Raw genomic sequence first — 18,215 nt, forward strand, 5'->3', positions numbered from 1 at the left:
AAACAATAATATAATCTACTAGGCCTAGAAGGAAAACTTAAGGAAAAATGGTATTGCATTCAAAGCTAAAAAGAAAATATCAAGGTCTAACCTAAAGTACAGTATTATGAGTAATAGGATACTACCCATTAATAGGATGCTACTCATATACATATAAAAGAAACTTGTTAATACAATTATTATTCAAGGATATGTACCAATAACTAACGTCAAATAATGGGAAACTGAACTAATAGTGCAGCTGCACAGACAAAGCTGCCACAGAGACTGAGCTGGTGCACTAGACCAAGTATAAAAGAGCACTAAATTAGACTAGCCTGCCACATGGAGACCAGACTGGCCTGCAGTGTGGAGATCAGACCTGCCAGAAACACCAATGCCACAGGTGAAGCCATTTCCTTCCCTAACAGTACCTTAGTACCCCAGACCATCCCAGAGCCAGTACTTGAACTCTGGACCTTGGATCCTGCCTACCTACAGATGTTGCCTGGCTGAGAAGGCTGCTAATTCACAGACGATCTCTCTCCCATACTGAAACAATTCTCCCATTGAGTTAAAGATTAGAGAGAAATTCAGGCAGGGTGAGTTGCTCACCTCCTCTGGAGCAGTGAGTTCTTAAGACAAAGTTGTCAGACTAAAGGCCTGCTAAGGCATGAATAATTCTACCGTAGTAATGATATGGAAGAAGGAAACTACCTTACATCCTGCAGAAAACCAAAAAGGGGACCAAAACACAGTATCAATAGATTTCCTGAAGTCTGAAAATCTGAGAGAACTTTATGACACAGGATTAAAAGAACAATGATTGGATATTTCAATGAGTGAGAGACAAACTAAAAACATTACAGGACTCTGCAAGCAAAAGCCAAGAAGAACAGAGATAAAAACAAACAAGACATTATAAATTCTGGAAAAACAAAAAAAAATTGCAATCCATAATAAGAAGGCCAATGTTTCAGATGCTGTCAATATGTTGGAAGGACATATGAGTAGAGTTGAACAGAAGGAACACAGAACCAGTGAAATAGAGCATAGAATTCTCAGCACTGACTTCTTGGGGGTGGGGGAAGCAGAAGGAAAAAGAAGAAAACCTAAGAATAATTCTGGGCACCATTGAAAGGAATAATGTGCACATAATTGGAATCCCAGAACAGAAAGACATCAAGAAAAGTTTTGGAACAGACACTAGAAGAAAACTTTCCAGGCATAATGAAGAATGAAAGTAAGAGTGTGTGTGTGTGTGTGTGTGTGTGTGTGTGTGTGTGTAAGAACATATAGAATAGACCCAAAAGATAAAAACTCCAAGGCCTATCATAGTCAAATTAGCCAAAACCAAAGATAAGGAGAGAATTCTAAAAGCAGCCAGGGAGAAACAAACAGTAACCGCTAAGGGAGAGGGAATAAGATTAGCTGCCCATTTCTTAGCAGAAACCAAACTCTACAACTGTGAATCAAGGATATAGTACCTAGCATAACTGTTCATCAGACATTACACTCTCTGTCATATCTCATCAAGACTTTCTCAGAGAAACAGAACTTAAGGGAGTTTGTAAAAACAAGACCAGCCTTGTAGAAATACTGAGGGAAGTTCTCCTTACAAGGGTGCCACACAAAGCAGGATGGACCAAAGTAACCACTACCAACAAGAACCCCCAAAAATGCTAGCAATAAAACCTTGACTCTCAATAATTACACTGAATATGAATGGTTTAAATGCACTAGTGGAAAGAAAAAGATTGGATTAAAACACACATACACACACACACACACACAGCCCCCCCCCAAAAAAACACACCACCAAACCCAAAACCATCAATATGCTGTCCACAAGAGACACATAACAACTGAAGATAAAGAAAGATTAAAAATAAAATGGTAGGAAAAAATGTACCAAGCAAATGACAATCAGAGAAAAACAGGAATATCAATATTATTCTCTGATAAAATATATTTCAGCATAAAAACCATCAAAAAGGACAAGGAAGATCACTACATAATGCTTAAAGTGTCCATAGAGCAAAAGAACATAACTATAATAAATATTTAGGCACCAAATGATAGAGCTACAAATTATACACAAACCAAACATTAACAGAACTAAAACTAGAAATAGACACCACCACAATAGTATTGCTGTTGTTGATTGCCATTGAATCAAGCATGACTCATAAAAACCCCACGAACAAAAGGCCTGAAGCCTTTCTATAACTATTGTAATTTATCAAAGTTCATAGAGTTTCCAGTGGTATGTTGTTTAGGAACTGGATGCTACTCCTGCTTCCAAATAATAGTAGTAGGAGACTTCAATACACCAGACTCAAGAAAAGGTAGAATTACCAGAAAGAAACGCAACAAAGATGCTGAAAAATTAAAATACACAATAAACCATCTCAATCTCATAGATATTTACAGGTCAATGAACTCCAAAAAAGCATATAAAACTTTCTTCTCTAATGTGCATGGAGCATTCTCCAGAATAGATCACAAAGCAAAGCATCAATAAATTAAAAAACAGAAATAATCCAAAATCTCAGACCACAGTGCTACAAAATTAGAAATCAATAACAAGGGAACAAAGGAGAAAAAAGCCATACACTTGAGAGCTTAAAAATACCCTGATTGAACATGAGTGAGTACTAGAAGAAATGAAAAAGTTTTGTGAAACAAATGACAATGAAAACACAACTTATCAAAACCTCTTGGAAGCAATGATTAGAGGTCAATTTATAGCAATAAGCAAACATATCAAAAGGCAAGGAAAAAATGATAATTGATTTTTTAACTTAACATCTCCAAAAAGTTGAAAAAAGGCATTAAAAAACCCAAAATCCTCTAAAAAATTGTTACTGTTGTTGTTATGTGCAATCGAGTCGCTTGCAACTCATAGCAACCCTATGTACAAGAGCCCTAAATGCCGTTCTATCCTGTTCCAACCTTGTCGACTCAACCACACTCATTCCCACCACTCCACTCATAGAATCGATTAATCTCATCGAGGGTCTTCCTCTCCTGCACTATCCCTCCACTCTCCCAAACATGATGTCCCTCTCCAAGAACCAGTCCATCCTTGCAACATGCCCAAAGTATGTCAGACTAAGCTTCAGAATCATTGACTCCAAGGAGCATTCTGGCTTCACCCTCGCCAGGACAAAGTCGTTTGTTCTCCTAGCAGTCTACAGTATATTCAACACTCTTCTCCAGCACCACAGTTCAAAGGCATAAATTCTCTTTCTCTCATCTCTAGTAGCTGTCCAACTCTCCAATGCATAGCACATAATTGTGAAGACTATAGCCTGGATCAGGTGCACCTTAATCTTCATCCTGATGTCATTGCTCTTCAGTACTCTTGAGAGGTCCCTCACAGCCGACTTTCCCAATGTCATTCATCTCTTTATTTCCTGGCTGCTGTTACCAAAGTGTTGGCTGTGGAGACAAGTAAACTAAAACTGTTAACTATCTCAGTCTCTTCACCATCCACACTGATGTTGCCAATTGGCCCAGTGGTGAGAATCTTTGTTTTCTTGATGTTGAGCTTCAATCCATATAGGAGGCTGTGGTCCTTGACCTTCTGCAACAAGTGCTTTAAGTCCTCCTCAGTTTCAGAAAGTAAGGTTGTGTCATCTGCGTAACACAGGTTGTTGATGACTCTTCCACCAATCCTGATGCCACATTCCTCCTTGTATAGCCCAGCATCTTGGTTGATCTGTTTTGCATACAGATTTAAAAGGTACATCCCTGATGAACCCCCTTCTTGATTTTGAACTATGGAGTGTCTCCTTGCTCTGTTCTGACTACTGCCTCTTGGTCTAAGTATAGGTTTCACATTAGGACAATCAAATGTCCTGGGATTCCAATTCTCCTCAGAGTCAGCCACAGGTTGTTGTGATCCACACAGTCAAAAGCCTTTGCATAGTCAATGAAGCACAGATAGACATTCTTCTGGTATTCTCTGCTTTCTGCCAAGATCCATCGAACATTAGCCATAATATCCCTAGTACCATTACCTCTTCCAAATTTAGCCTGCACATCTGGCAGTTATCTGTTGACATATTGTTCCAAACATTTTTTGATAATTTTCAGCAGAATCTTGCTTGCATGTGATATTAATGCTATTGTTTGATAATTTCTACATTCTGTTGGATCACCTTTCTTTGGAATGGGAACAAATATCAATCTTTTCCAGTCAGTTAAAAATTAGGGTATAAATAAATGAAACAAAAAACAAAATAACAACAGAATAACAGCAAGACAAGGAAAAACTACCAAAGGAAAAGAAAAAAAAGACATAAATAATCAATCATTTATGAGATTATTTACAATCTAATTAGGGGACAAGGTCACAACTGACCCAACTTAAAGAAAAAGCTTAGCAATGGAATATTATAAAAACTAAATCAAACAAATATAAAAACCTAGAGAAAATGGACAAATACTTAGAAACTCACAACTTACCTAAACTAACACCGACCAAAGTAGAACACCTGAATATATACATTACGAAAGAAGAAATTGAGCAAGTAATAAAACAACTTCCAACGCACACTCACACAAAGCCTGCACCAATTTTTTTAGTGAGTTTCATCAAACATTCAGAAAAGAACTGTCACCAATTGTACCTAAAGTATTTCAGAAAATAGAAAAAGATGGAATTCTCTCTGACTCATTCTGTGCTGCAAACATATCCTTGACAACAAAGTCAGGTAAAGAAACAACCAAAATAGAAAATTATAGTCTGATATATCTCATGGACATACATGCAAAAATCCTCAATAAAATCCTGGCCAATATAATCTGACATTACATTAAAAAAATCACCATGTGGAATCAAGTGGAATGCATAACAGGTACGCAAGGATACTTCAAAATAAGAAAAACAATCGCTGTAATTCATCACACTAACAAAGCAAAGAACAAGAAGCACATGAGCCTATCAATTGATGCATAAAAGGCCTTTGACAAAATCCAACATTTCCTGATTATAGCACTCAACATAATAGGAAGAGAGGGGGATTTCCTTAACATAGTAAAAAGTATACATGTAAAACCAAGAACTATCACTACTCTCAATAGAGATTAAAAGTATTCCCTTTGAGAACAAGACTTGAACAAAGATGTCCATTATCATCTTTCCTATTTGATATTGTATTGAAGTCTTAGGAAGAACAGTAAGACAAAAGAAGAAAAATAGTCAACGAGAAGGTTAAAGTCCTCTATATGTAGATGATACGATAGTATACTTAGAAAACCACACTCAGTGAGAAAACTACTGGACATAGTTTATTAATTCATCAAAGTGGAAGGATGCAAGATCAACATACAAAAATCAATTAGATTTTTCTATAATGACAAAGAGAATACAGAAATGAAGCTAAGAAAAACAATATCCATCATAACAGCTAACCACAAGATTAAATACTTGGGAGTAAATCTAACTAGAAACAAAAAAGACATACTCAAAGAAAATTACAAAACATACTACAAGAAACCAAAAGAGATCTGGAGAAATGGAAGAATATACCATTTTCATGGATAGGAAGAATCAATTTTTTTAAAATTAAAATTCTAACATAGATAATTTTACAAGTTCAATGAAACCCCACTATAAATACCAATTCCATTCTTCAAGATGGAAAAGGCTATTTCCAATTTCATCTGGAAAGAAAGATACCTTGAATAAATTATTTCTGAATAAGAGAAATGAGGTAGCAGGGTCTCACTCCCTAATACCAAATCCTACTACACAGTCATGGTGGTCAAGACAGCATGGTATAGGTATACTGACAGACACATAGATCAATGGAATAGTATTGAGAACACAGAAATCAGCTCATCTACCTGTAGTCAAATTATTTTTAACAAGGAGATGAAATCAGTTATGTGGGGAAATGAAAGCCTCTTTAACAAATGGTGTTGGCAAAATTGGAAAACCATCTGTGGAAAACTCAAGCAAGATGCACACCTCACATTATAAACAGAAGTCAACACAAAGTGGATCAAGTACCTAGGAGTTAAACTAAGGACTACAAACTTCATCAGAGAAAATCTTAGAAGAACTTCAGAAGCCCTAACCCACAATATGAAAAGTCTTCCAAGCATCTTGAAACATTTACAACCAGGAAAGAATAAAATAGATGACTGGGACCTTCTAAGAATCAAATCTCTATGCACATGAAAAAACTTCTCCAAAGAGTAAAAAGAAAAGCCACAGACTGGGGGGGGCGGAATTGGTAATGATATATCTAATAAGGAATTAATATCTAAAATGTATAGAAAATTCCAGCACCTCAACAAGAAAAAGGTAAACAACAAAATAGGCACAGGATATGAACAGGCACTTAATCAAAGAAGATATTAAGATGGCAAACAAACACATGCTCAAAATACCTAACAATCAGAGTGATGCAAATTAAAACAACTATGAAATATCATCTCACCCAAGTAAGAATAGAAAAGTTCAATAGAGCATTAAACAACAATGCTGGTGAGTTTGTGGATAGATTGAAATCCTTATTCACTGATAGGAGTGTAAAATGGTGCAACCACTATGAAAGGCGGTATGGTACATTTTCAAAAATTTGAAGACAGTAAAACCATTTGACCTGGCACTTTCACTGCCAGGAAAAAAATTTCAAGAAACCAAAGCCATCACCTAAACAGATGTGTACACCCCCATGTTTATTGAAGCATTATTCACTACAGCAAAGAGATGGAAGCAGCCTAAGTGCCCATCAACAAATGAATGGATAGAAAACAATAGTATGTCCACAAAATGGAATACTATGCAACACCGAAAAACAAGGAAGTCATAAAATATAACGCAAGATGGATGACCTTGAAGGTCAGTATGCTAGGTGAAATATCTCATTCACAAAAGGACAAACAAAGCATAAGCCACTGTTATAAAATGAACTGACAAGAAGGTCAAGGGAAAACTTAGAGGGGATAAATAATAAACACTGCTTTGGAATTGATGAAGGAAATAACTGTTTAAAAGGAATATATGATTAGGCATTATTTACATGACATCAGTCTAGAATAAAAGGTGCACAGCAAAGTGAACTTGGAGGAGGGAACAAAGGAAGGAAATTATGTACAACGAAAGAATATTAAAACAAAACAAAACAAACAAACAAAAAAAGGCGAACCTGGGCAGTAGGGAGGAAAATGTGCAACAATGAATGAATGGATGAAAATCCAACATTTCTGTAAACTTTCATTAAAATCACAATTTTTTTCAAAAGGTCAAGCTGAGTTTAGAAGACGCCGTGGCACTAGGAATGTTATTGATGATGCCAGATGCATCCTGGCTTAAAGTAGTAAACACTGGCTATACAAAGGCATTTAACTGTGAGGATCACAACAAACTTTGGAAAACATCAAGAAGAATGGAATTACAGAACACTTAATTATGCTCATACAAAGCCTATATACAGACCAAGAAGCTATCCTCCAAATGGACATGCATAGTTTAAAAATCAAGAAGGGTGTGCATTAGGTTGGTATTCTTTCTCCCCACATATGCAATCTTTATGCTGAGCAAATATGTTGTGAAGTGGATTCTGTGTGGCATCAGGATCTCAGGAAGAGATCAACAACCTACATTATGCAGGTAATACAACCTTGCTTGCTGAAAGTGAGGAGAACCTGAAAATGCTTGCTGTATTGTATCTCAACATCAGGAAAATAATAACGGTCTTTACCACTGGGCCAGTAGGCAACATCATGATAGGTGGAGAAAGAATTTATACAGTCAGTGATTTAATCTTACTTAGATCCAGAAACAATACTCTTGTTACCAGCCATCAGGAGATCAGGAGATATATTGCTCTTGACAAGTCAGTTGTCAGGAATCTCTCCAAAATATTTAAGAGCTATGATATCATTTTGAAGACTAAGGTGTGCCTGATACAGACCATGGTGTTTTCCATCATTTGTTCTGCATCTGAAATTCAGACAATGTATGTTCTTGGAGAAGAGCACTGAATATCTCATGGATTCCTAAAAAAACTAACAGATATGTCTTAGAAAAAACACAGCTGAGTTCTACTTGAAGGCAAGCTTTGTCTCTGATACTTTGGACATATTGCTAGGCACCAGCAGTCAGGAAATCAAGAGATGAATTGCATTAGTGAAATTGTCTGTCAGAGACCTCCCCAGAGTGCTGAAGAGCAAGGATGTCAGTCTAGAAACTAAGGTGTACTTGCTATGTATCAGAGAGCTGTACAATGACCAAGGATGTTAGAAGAAGAAATACCTTTGAGTTGTGGTGCTGAAGAAGAGTGTTGAACACACCGTAGACCGCCAAGAGAACAAACAGATCTGTCCTGAAGACCATGAAACCAAGCTACTCCTTAGAGGCAAGGACTTTGAGACTCTGTCTCATATGTTGATTGTTGTTGTTATGTGCCGTTGAGTTGCCTGCAACTCCTAATGACCCTATGTACAACAGCTCCAAACCCTGCTCTATCCTGTGCCAATCTCACTGTCCCCAACATACCCACCCCATTATCCCAGTCACTGAATCAATTCACCTCATAGAGGGTCTTCATCTCGTGTGCTGTCCCTCCACACTCCCAAGCATGATGTCCTTCTCCAAGGCCTGGTCCCTCCTTGAAACATGTCCAAAGTATGTCAGAAGAAGCTTCAGAATCCTTGCCCCCAAGAAGTATGCTTTAACTTTCTTCAGGATGAACTTGTTTGTTTTCTTAGCCGTGTGTGGAATATTCAATACTCTTCTCCAACACCACAACTCAAAGGTAGCAATTCTTTTTCTGTAATCTCTAGTCATTGTACAACTCTCTGATGCACAGCAAGTGATTGCAAAGACCATGGTCTGTATCGGGTGCACCTTGGTCTTCAGAGTGACACCAGTGCTCTTCAGTACTTTAGAGAGGTCCCTAACGGCAGACTTTCCCAGCACAATATGTCTTTTAATTTCCTGGCTGCTGGTGCCAAGACAGTTGACTGTGGAGCCAAGCAAACTAAAGCTATTAACAATCTCAATCTCTTCACCATCCTGATGCCGCCAATTCCCTCAGTGGTGAGAATCTCTGTTGTCTTAATATTGAGCCTCAATCCATATTGAAGGCTTCAGTATTTGATCTTCTGCAGCAAGTGTTTCAGGTCCTCCTCAGTTTCAGCAAATAGGGTTGCATCATCTGCATAATGCAGATTGTTGAAGAATCTTCCACCAATCCTGATGCCACACTTTTCCTCATACAACTCAGCCACCTAGATAATCTGTTCTGCACATAGAATAAAAAGGTATGGAGGACTCATCCCTGGTGTACACACTTCCCAATTTTGAAGCATGCAGTGTTTCCTTGCTCTGTTCTGATGACTGCCTCTTGGTCCAAGTATAGGTTTTGCATCAGCACAATCAAGTGTTCTGGGATTCCCATTATTTTCAGAGTCAGGCACAATTTGTTATGATCCACACAGTCAAACACCTTTGCATAATCAATGAAACACAGATAGACATTCCTCTGGTACTCCCTGCTTTCAGCCAAGATCCCTCTAACGTTAGCTACAGTATCCCTACTACCACGACCACTTCTAACGCCAGCCTGAACTTATGGCATTTCTCTGTTGCTGGGATGTTCCAGTAATTTTTGGATAATGTTCAACAAAATCTTGCTTGCATGTGATATCAATGATATTGTTTGATAATTTCCACAATCTGTTGGGACACCTTTCTTTGGAATGAGAACAAATATCTTCCAGTCAGTTGGCCAAGTGATTGTCCTCCAGATTTCTTGGCACAATTTGGTGAGCACATAGTGTAGTCATAAAACCAGGAGAGGCCAGTCTTTGGAGAAGAATATCATGCTTGAAAGGGTCAAGGGAAAGAACAGGGAATAAAGTCCCAGGATGACATAGATTGACACAATAACTGGGGTAATGATAGTAGGTATGTTAGAGACAGTGAGACTGGCTAAGGATAGAGCATGGTTTAGAGCTATTGTGGATAGGGTCTCTATAAGTAGCAAGCAACTTAACAGCACATAACAACAAAAACAAGCAAAACACTGCTGAAGATCATTCAAAAATGGCTAGAACAGTACATAGGCATGGTATTGCCAGATGTTCAAGCAGGATTTAGAAGAGGTTGTGGAACCAGGGACATCGTTGCTGATATCATATGGATCCTGGCTAAAAGTAAAGAACATCAGAAGAATGTGTTTTTGTGCTTTATTGACTATGTAAAGGCATTTGATTGTGTTGATGATAACAAATAGTGGCTGACACTGAGAAGAATGGTAATCCCAGAAAACTTGATTGTGCTCATGTGAAACCTATACCTAAACAAGGAGGCTGTTGTGGGAACAGAGCAAAGAAGCACTACATGGTTTAATTTTAAGAAGGGAGTGCATAAGGGTTAAATTCTCTCTCTATAACTATTTAATCTATATGCTGAGCAAATCATTCAAGAAGCTGGACTCAATAAAGAGGAGTATGACATCAGGATTGCAGGGAGACTCATCAGTAATCTGTGTTATGCAGATGGCATAAACTTGCTTGCTGAAAGTGAGGAGGTCTTGAAGTACTTGGTGCAAAAGATCAGAGACTACAGCCTTAAAGAAACAGATTCTTACCACTGGACCAATAGGCAACATTATGATGATGTTGTTGTTGTTGTGTTCAGTGCCATCAAGTCGTAGACAACTCAAAGCGACCCTATGAATAAAAGGCCTGAGCACTGTTCATAGAGTTTCCAGAGGCAAGCTATTTCGGAAGTGGATGCCACTCCTGCTTTCAAGCTTGTTTTAATCAGAGAGCTCCAGCAAACACTGTCCACCATGGGTAACCATTACCATGTTTGGCACATCAGTGTCACAGTGTTCAGCATCACAGCAACCATGAGTTACCTCTGTACAGCAATGCACAGACCAGTGTTACACCACCTAGAAGAACAACATTATGATAGATGGAGAAAAAAGCATAACTTGGATAATCTCCAGCCAGAGCTCTTTTTGAAGGCAAAGATGATAAAGCTTCATCTCACATATGTAGGGCATATTACTAGACAGAAAGGCAGAGAGTAGGTGAAAGAGAGGAAGACCTTCAACCTGCGAGATTGACACAGTGACTGCTGCAATGGGCTTTAATGTGTCAGGAAGTGTGAGGATGACATAGGATAGAACAGGGTTCAGATCTGTTGTTCATAGTGTCACAATGAGTTATATTCAACTCAAAGGCACCAAACAACAACATGAGTCATCCTCCACTCAACAATGCTAAAAACAACAGCTACCAGATTTTGCAGTTCAAAATTGACCAAACATGCAATCAAGATACATTAATAATTATTGGTGACTGGAATATGAAAATAGGAATGTAAGTCAGAAAGTATAAAAATTCATGACAGAAATGATCCTAGAGCTCAAATGTTAAATCTTGCACGTTCAATTCATAACAAATTCCTTTATAAAAAAATAAAAACAAGACTTTAGACATGGACCTCATCTAATGGACTGTGTGGGAATCAGACTACATCTACAGAAAGAATTGTTGAAGAAATTCAGAATCAACAGTGAAAACCAGGCCAGGTGTCAATTGCAAAACAGACCATCAATTACTCATGTGCAAATTCAAATTGAAGCTGAAGAGAATTAAAACTAGTCAACAAGAACCAAAATATAGCTTTAATTCTATCTCTGTTGAATTTATCTTGACAACAGGTTTGAGGCATTTAACATCAACCATAGAAGACCAGAGGAACTATTCAATGACATCAAGAATATCATATATGAGGAGTGCATAAAGTCATCACAAAGACAAAGGAGAAAGAATAAACCCAAAACTGATGTCAGAAGAAGCTATTAAAATTGCATTAGAGCATTGAGAGACCAAAACCAAAAGAAGGTATGCCATAGTGAAAGAGCTGAACAGAAGATCTCAAAAGGAAGCTTGATGCGACAAAGCAAAATACTATAACAAAATGTGTAAGGGGCTGGAGACAGAGAACAAAAAATTAAGAACTTGCTTGGCTTTTCTCAAGCTAAAAGAAATGAAAATTCAAGCCACAAGTTGCAATTCATGAGTTTCAGTGCTTAAAATCTTGACAAATTCATGAAGCTTCAAAAGAAAATGGAAGAAATATACAGAGTTGTTATACCAAAAAGAATTGGTTGACACTAAAAGTCTTCTGTAAGTATCATATGAACAAAAGCTAGTGGTAATAAAAGAAGACATTCAAGCTGCGCTGAAGGAGACGTTGGCAAAAAATAAGGCCCCAAGAATTGATGGAACTCCAATTGACAGATACAGCCCTGGATATGCTCATCAGTTTATGTCAGGAAATTTGGAGGGCAGCTGGCTGGTTCACATCCCCAAGAAAGGTGACCCAACAAAATGTGAAAATTATCTAACAATATTATAAATATCCCATGCAAGCAAAAGATAACTAAAGAGCATCCAAAAATGGCTAGGGGAAAAATGGCATTGACAGGGGACTCCAAGACGTTTAAGAGGGGGTTAGAAGAGGCCATGATACCAGGGATATAATTGCTAATGTCAAACAGCTCCTTGCTGAAACAGAGAATACCAGAAGAATGTCTATTTGTACTTTCTTGACTATCCAAAGGCATTTGACTGTGTAGATCTTAACAAATTAAGACTAACATTGACTTATGGGAATTCCAGAACATATAATCATGTTCATGTGAAACTTATACCTAAATCAAGAAGGTGCTGTGGAAATGGACCAAGGAGCACTGTATGGTTTAAAATTTGAGGGATGTGTGTCAGGGATATATCCTCTCTCCATATATATTCAATCTACTGTTGTTGTTATGTGTCTTCGAGTCACTTGCAACTCATAGCAACCCTATGTACAACAGCCCTAAACCCTGGTCTATCTTGTGCCAATCGCACTGCCTCTGACACACCCATCCCGATTACCCCAGTCACTTTATCAATAGACCTCATAGAGGGTCTTCCCCTCCTGTGCTGTCCCTCCATCCTCCCAAGCATGATGTCCCTCTCCAAGGACCAGTCCCTCTTTATAACATGTCCAAAGTATGTCAGATGAAGCCTTAGAATTCTTGCCTCCAAGAAGCATCCTGGTTTAACCCTCTCCAAGACGAATCTGTTTGTTTTCTTAGCAGTCGATGGTACACTCAATACTCTTCTCCAGGACCACAGCTCAAAGGCATCAATTCTCCTTTTCTCCTTCTATCCTCCCTAGGCATTGTTCAACTCTCTGGTGCATAACATGTGATTGCAAAGACTATGGCCTGTATCAGATGCATCTTAGTCTCTAGAGTGTCTCCATTGCTCTTCAGTACTTTGGAGAAGTTGTTAACAGCAGACTTTATGCTTAGTAAATAATTTGTGAAACTGGGGTCTGTGAATGTGGTATCAGGATCAGAGGAAAACTCACAACAACCTGCATTATGTACATGATACAACTTTACTTGATGAAAATGAAAAGGATTGAAATGCTTGCTGCAGAAGATTAAAAACACCTCACCATCAAGAAAACAAATGTTTTTACCACTGGGCCAATAAATAGCATCATGATAGATAGAGAAAGGACTGAAATCCATGATTTCATCTTACTTGGATCAACAATCAACACCCTTATATCAGCAGTCAGGGGATCAGAATACATACTGCGTTGGGCATATCTGCTGTCACAAACTCCTCCAAAATACTTAAGAGCAATAATGATAGTTTGAAGATTAAGTACTCCTGATTCAGGTCACCGTCTTTTCAATCACTTGCTTTGCATCTGAGAGCAGCACAATGAGTGACGACAGAAGAACTGATGCCTTTGAGTTATAGTGTACAGCACTCTCCGAGTGCTGAAAATCCCATGGATTATCAAAAGAACAAACATAGACATGCTTTGAAAAAGGTGTAGCCAGAGTGCTCCTTGCAGGCAAATATGAGTAAGCTTTGTCTCTCATATTTTGAACATGTGGATAGGAGAGGCTATTATTGATTGCCTTCAAGTCGAGCATGACTTACAGAGATCCTATGAACAAAAGGCCTGAAGCCTTTCTATAACTTTTGACATTTATAAAAGTTCATAGTGTTTTGGGAGGTATGTTGGTTAGGAAGTGGATGTCACCCGTGCTTCCAAAAAAAGAGGCTACTCCTACTCTTTGGAAATAGACATCATGCTTAGAACAGTGGAGAATTAGTGAAAGAGAGGAAGACATCCAGTGAGATGGATTGATATAGTCACTACAGCAATGGACTCAAGTGTGTCAAAGATGATTAAAATGGCAGAAAAGGGTTAAGATCTGTTGTTTATTGGGTCACTGTACATTGTACTTATATCAAGGGTACCTAAGAACAACTAGAACCCCAAGACTTTAAAATAAATGTGTTAAAACAAATGTGATATGCAACAATGAATGAATGGAAATCCAAAGTCTCTGTAAATTTTTTACTGAAATTAAGAATAAATTTAAATTTAAGTTAAAAAAAAAGAGTAAGGAAGGCAATGGATTTACAACTGCTCATTCTAATAACACTATATCATGGCATGGAGGAGGAATAGTGGAACTGTACCCACATTTACAATATTCTTCTTACCAAAACCATTTAGGGGAAATAGGAACTGCACTGGAACATGTATCTCTGGATTGGAAATGATCATATTGTTAATATTTCTAGCCTTAAACTTAAAAGATTATATTGTTCAAAATTATTTGTTTAAATTTTGCTTTTTAAAAAATTGGGATCTAAGGGGAGCTCTGGTGGCCTAGTGGCAAGAAGCTGCAACTACAATCCCAGAGGTGCACGGTTCGAATCCACCAGATGCTCTGCCGGGGAAGGAGGGGCAATCTCCTCCTGTACCAGTCAGATCTGATTTGACAGTACACGCACACAAAACTTAATAAAAAATTTAAAAAAAAAAATTGGGATCTAGAGGGAAGAGAAAAGACCAGAGAATAGCCAAAATTATTGGGGCAGCTATTGCTGCCATTTTAGGGCCTATGTCAGGAAAAGGAAGTCTTACTTATAAACAATGCCACCCAAAGGTAATAAAGGAGGTCAGAATTGCTTCCACTATGGAAAGCTGGGCCACTTCAGTAGACAGTGTCACAGACGAGAGCCACAGATAGCCAAGGGAGTAGAGAAGAAGCTCCCACTCACTTGCTTTAAGTGTGGATCTGAAGGACACATGGCCAAGGGCAGCCCACATCAGATCCTCATGCCTGACAGGACTGACAGGCCCCAGCTCCCAGCTGGAAACAAAGGAGGACGCTTCAATGATTCAGATCCCCCCAGAAGAGCTGTGGGTGAGCATACATTACTGGTAAGTATATTCGTTTTCTACTGGACACAAGAGCCTACTATTTGGTCCTAAAAGCCTTCTGAGGTCCCAACTCTTCTCACTATTTCTTAGTTGTTGGAATTGACGGAAACCCTCATAAGAAGTTCCTTACTTCACTTCTGCCTTGCAAGTGGACTTCTGAGCTTTAAAACAACCCAGTGGTAGATGGAATTTGGTCCAGGACTTAAGAACAATAAATGATGTAGTTGAGCCTCTACATCTTGTTGTTCCTAACCTTTATACTATAATAGACAAAGTGCTTGTCAATAAACCTTTTATTTTAAGAACTCCCTTCCCTCTGTAGCTTGATTTGTGCCACTGTTAGAACCTCTACTTGGAATAGTATTGCTTTTAATTTTTGACTCATGTACTTTTCTTTAAAATTTAGATTGTTTATTTTTCATTTCATTGAACATCTACAGAGATTTTGGGATTCCATTCATTCATTGTTGCATCCTTCTCCCCGCACAAATGTACTTTTAACTTGTGAGTTAAATTTGTGTCTTCTAGGCTACAACAACAGTTACGTGATGCATCTTCAAGAATATGAACATGTATGGCTAAGCACAATTGATAACAGTGCATCTAAATTCCAGAATCAATCTCCACAATAGTCTACATGTTTCCTATCGCCAGGGGGGCCCTTTAGAGTAGTGAGAGAAGATCTTCACCCTGAAACCTACAGCGTCCCTTTTCAGGAGGAAGAAGCTAAGAGAATGCATCGTCCACTTTTCCTTATGAATCAAGGTGAAATCTCTCTCAGGGAGGAGTCATAGGGAATTACAAAGGACACACTGACAAAGGAGATTAATCAGAACTGGTTTTGACAAGCACTGTGGCAATGGGACAATTAAAACAGACTTTCAAGGGGGAAAAGAAGAGACAAACGAACTGGGGGTGGGTAGACAAAATAGTGCAACAATGAATGAATGGAAATCCAAAATCTCTGTAAATGTTCATTAAAATTAATAAAATAAAGAAATGCATGGGGAAAAGAACCCCAAAACAAGAAATGTGAATGTTGGAGGCAGAGCCAGTGCACAGCCTGCGTGTGTGGAGGGAAGCTTCTCAGTGATACCTGCACCACCCAGGTATGAGTAACTACAAATACGAGAAGTCCTCAGGTCAATGCCACCTTTAAATTTTGGAGTTCCAACTACAACACATGGACAGAGGGAGGGAGAGCTAGGGCACAGCTGCACACCCGGATGGAAGCTTCTCAGTGGTACTTACACCACACAGGTACTTTGGGGAACAAAGTGCTGTCAGATCATCAGCCATGCAGGCCTCAGTCCAAATAGGGAGCACAAATATATAGGTGTTTCTCAAAACATTGCTCTGGACCAGCATGAACATTTGAAAGCTGAGGGAGCAGTGAGCATCGGTAAGGTGCAGTGAGCCATGGCAGGGAGCAACAAGCCATGAAAGGGAGCAGCAGTAAGCCACAATGGGACCCACTAGCCAGGAACAAGCAAGACAGCAGGTATTTGAGGGATGTACTTAGGAGGGATCACAACTGATTGCTAGACCAATAGTGGGATCTCATCACCTTAACCAGGAGGGGCTGAGACAGCTGGAGCTTGACTAGGGTAGCAGACACAGTTTTTGAGGAGAAAACCATGGCTTCCTGGGTTTCCATTCAGGTCCCCCCCCCCGAAACCCTCCCTGCATGCATCTGTGTGCACATCTCCCCTCCCCACCCTACATGCAACCTTCTCCTTGAGCAATGACGTCAGATCAAGAATGAGCTATGATCTCAGACGTAGAAAACTCTAGCACAACAAAGTCTGGAAAGAAGCAGGGTATGTCTCCCACCACACAAGCTCAAGGCAAGATATCACACCCCAAAAATGACAGAATATGGATTTCCTGAAGCCAGAAAGTCTGGTGCAACTTTCTGACACTGAATTTAAGAACGAAACAAAACAACAATGATTGAATATTTTCAAGAGATGGAAAAAACTTGAAGAATTACAGAATGCTGCAAGCAAAAATCAGGAGGAGCTTAAAAAAAATCCAAAACAATGCAGATAAAACAAATTAGGCATTAGAGGCACTGAAAACCAAGAAATCATGATCCAAACTATGAGGCCCAAGGTCTCACATGCTATCCACATGATGGAGGGACACATGAACAGAGACAAAGAGAGGGAACACAGAATCAATGAAATAAAAAATAGAATTGTCACGACTAATCTGCTAGAAAAAAAAGCAGAATAAAAAATGAAAGAAACATAAGAAAACCTAAGAATAAAATGGGACACCATCAAGAGAAATTACATGCACATCATCAGAATCCTAGAACAGGAAGAAGCAAGTAAAGGCACTGAAACAGTTGTGGTAGAATTGCAAAAACCAAACAAACAAACAAACAAAAACAAACCAACAACAACAAAAATCCCCACAAATAAACAAAAACTATCCAGGTATAAAGAGAAGAATGAGAGAACATATATTCAAAAAGCTGAGCAAACACCCCCAAAAGAAAAACACCAAGGCATATCATAATCAAACTTACCAGAAACAAAGATAAGGAGAGAATTCTGAAAGCAGTGAGGGAGAAACAAAGAGTAACATATGAGGGAGAGCAGATAAAACTAAACGGCAATTTTTCACCAGAAACCATGTGAACAAGAAGACAATGGAATGGCATATATCAAACATTCAAAAATCACAATTGTCAACCAAGAATACTGTTCCCAACAAACTGTCCATCAAATACGAAGGGCATTTCAAGATATTAAAAACAAAACAAAACAAAACAAAAAACAAAAAACAAAACCCAATAAACACCAGAACCTAAGAGTTGTTGCTGTTGTTGTTATGTGCCATCGAGTCGCCTGCGACTCATAGCGACCCTATGTACAACAGCCCTAAACTCCGCTCTGTCCTGTGCCAATCGCACTGTCTCTGACACTCCCAT

This window comes from Elephantulus edwardii, unplaced genomic scaffold (genome assembly GCF_000299155.1).
Source record: "Elephantulus edwardii isolate Elephantulus edwardi_28Jun2011 unplaced genomic scaffold, EleEdw1.0 scaffold00393, whole genome shotgun sequence".
Lineage (NCBI taxonomy): Eukaryota > Metazoa > Chordata > Mammalia > Macroscelidea > Macroscelididae > Elephantulus > Elephantulus edwardii.